Source organism: Sinocyclocheilus anshuiensis, unplaced genomic scaffold, assembly GCF_001515605.1.
Source record: "Sinocyclocheilus anshuiensis isolate Anshui unplaced genomic scaffold, SAMN03320099.WGS_v1.1 scaffold684, whole genome shotgun sequence".
Classification (NCBI taxonomy): Eukaryota; Metazoa; Chordata; class Actinopteri; order Cypriniformes; family Cyprinidae; genus Sinocyclocheilus; species Sinocyclocheilus anshuiensis.
In genome coordinates, this window is record NW_015554107.1 from 335,231 (window position 1) to 338,185 (window position 2,955).

The window sequence follows — 2,955 nt, forward strand, 5'->3', positions numbered from 1 at the left end:
GATGGTGTCAAGCCAGTTTTGTTTTTTTATTGCCAATGATGGCACAAAAATAAAACTTTTGACAGCAAAATTTGTGTGATTTTGACAAAAATAAAAAGCAAAAAAATAAGGAAATACTTAATATTATATAAAAAAAAATATCTAGATTAAAATTACTTGACAAATATTCTACCGTTCATTGTTATAAATTATTATAATTACATTGATTATAATTACAATAAACTTAATGATTACTTGGATAAAATTGCATTGTTTTCTTCAATATATAAAATGAAATAAACTATTTAATTTTGGTAACACTTCGCAATAGGGTTCATTAATTATAATATTTTAAAGCAAGGTTTAAAAAATATCTAGATTAAAATTACTTTCCAAATATATTACTGCACATTGTTATAAATTATTAGAATTACATGTATTAGAATTATAATAAACTTAAAATTACTTGGACAAAATTACATTGTTTTCTTTAATATATACAAATAAAAAAAATGTAAATACTTTTGTTAACACTTTGCAAAAAGGTTCAATTTATTAACAGTTTCAATATCTTAAAGCAATTTTTAAACATGAATCTAGATTGGAAATAATTTATAAAAATATTTCATTGTTATAAATTATTATAATTACATTAACTATAATTATAATGAACTTAATTGAGTACTAAAAATCTGCAAAATTGCATTAAAATAATTTAATAAATAATTTAATAAATAATTTTGGTAATACTTTGAATAATACTTTGAATAATTTTAATTAAATTTGTTAACTTTTTTTTTAATCTAGATGTTCCTGTTATTTCATAATACAATCATTCATTTTTACAACTTGCATGTACAAATTAACATTAAGAGTAATACATTTTGTAAAAAAAAAATTTTTTTTTTAAATGTTCAGTGTTACTTCTTGCTACCCAATGCTTTATTATACATTTTAACAATATTATATATTTATTTTATATAATTATTATTTATTATTTGTATGGCCTGAGCACAGTAGTTGTCCATCTTGGACATGAAATAGCACATTTAACAAAAGTCAGGATTGATGCATCTGCTCAGTTCCGCTGATTATTTTAAAGTAGGAAGTTTTCCGAGTTCCAAGATGTCAGGACGCCACATGAGTTTACTTTGGCACGGCAAGCATGGTCAATCGATCCCTCCTACAATAACGAGTGCAAAAATGTATGTGCGTCAACGAGTGGAGATCAATGAGACCCCATGAATCCAATCAGCACACCCCACCTGATCACCATTGAGCTTGGAATACTGTAGTAAAAGGATACAAGAGCACCTCTCTGGTTCAATGGCATCAGGTAGGGGGTTTGGAGACCGACAGAGTCCCAGCTGTGAGGCCTGTGCGTCTGAAGAGTCTGGGGAAGTAGGGAACCATAATTAAAACCCTACCTGAGCTCCACTCTCCATTCAGAACAGGGATCACAAGCTCCCCATGCGGCACAGCTACGCCGCCCCCTCTACGCCACGCTCCCCAAACCCTCAGACACATGTGGTTAAGGATTTTCCACCTTATTAGATAAATTGCTAGCGATCAAAAGTAGTCCTCCCGGTTCACATTTCTACCCATAAATAAAAAGGCCTCTTGGCTACGCGGGCCTGCCAAGACACACTGACCCAGAGACTGAGACCACAGCAGCTGCGGCAATTAGACGTCATTAACAGAAAATTAAAAATAAGATGTAGAGAAGTATGCGCAACATAACTTGCAGCACGTCGTTGCGAGATGATGTGGATTTTGTTTTCCGTCCCATTGCCTCGCACATCTGTTTGTGTTTGTTGCTTTGGCATGGTCCCGCCGTCGCCGGAGCCAAGAGGAGTTAGTTCACCATGCTCATTAATTAACAGATTTAGCCCCCCTGAGAAAATGGCTCAAAGGCACCGCTGTCAAAGCACCAGTCCCCTAGCAAACGAGCCATCATAATAATCGACCATTTAAATATTGTGTGCTAGCAGAGCAATCAAAAACAGGAACAAAATAAATGTACGCTACCTTACAAAAAGTTTGGGGGCAGTAAAATGTTTGTAAAAGAAGTCTCTTATGCTTACCGAGGCTGCATTTATATGATTAAAAATACAGTAAATTTGTTAAATATTATTAAAATTTAAAACGACTGTTTTCTGTTTCAATATAATTTAAAATGTAATTTATACTTGTGATGGCAAAGCGGAATTTTCTGCAGTCATTACTCCAGTCTTCAGTGTCACATGATACTTCGGAAATCATTATAAAATGCTGATCTGGAGCTAAAGAAACATTACTTATTATTATCAATGTTGAAAACACTTGTGGTGTTTAATATTTTTTGGAAACTGATACATTTTTTTTCAGGACACCTTGATAAATAATTAAAGCGCTCGTGCGCTTGCCTCAAAAGAGGGCTTACAATGACTTACAAAGATACATGACAGCTACAAGTGTATGCACTACTTGCTTTATGCAAGCACTATATAGCCTAGGATAAATCACTGTACAGGATTTACCCTATTATACTTTATCGACACAAATTGATAGGTGAAACAACAAACAGCCACCCACAAATAGTCTATATACAAAGCATCAGGCTGTCTTTGAGTTCACATGAACAACGGTTAAAGTTACTCGTCGTCAGGCTACAGAAGAATACCATAATTCCTCCGTTCAATTAGGCCTAAGACATCGAGAGTCACGCAGACCTATAACACCCCAGCCACAACACATAATTGCGAATAACATGCTCCTTGACACAAAATCGACTCCAATCGAGTCCAACGTTTATATTTTTTGTACGAATCTTTGAGTTAACATGTACTAAACATGAGTGGAATTTGCACCGCAGCGCCCCCACACCTTGAATGCTCATGACAAGAATAGCATGTATAGTTATCTTTATTGAAGTGAATTAGGTTTAAATCGCCGTCATGCATGAATGAATGATATTTTTGCAATTTTACACATAAT

The 2,955-nt window shown here is 33.6% G+C and overlaps 1 protein-coding gene across 1 annotated transcript in view; it reads right to left on the bottom strand.

Moving 5' to 3' along the window:
- Window positions 1–1,062: 1,062 nt before the first annotated feature.
- The window catches only part of LOC107669749 (dehydrogenase/reductase SDR family member 13-like), a 15,531-nt gene continuing 13,638 nt past the window's right edge, over window positions 1,063–2,955 (bottom strand). Inside the window, exon 6 of the mRNA XM_016462126.1 lies at window positions 1,063–1,372. The gene's annotated coding sequence lies outside the window, so the exon portion shown is untranslated. The remainder of the gene's footprint in view (window positions 1,373–2,955) is intronic.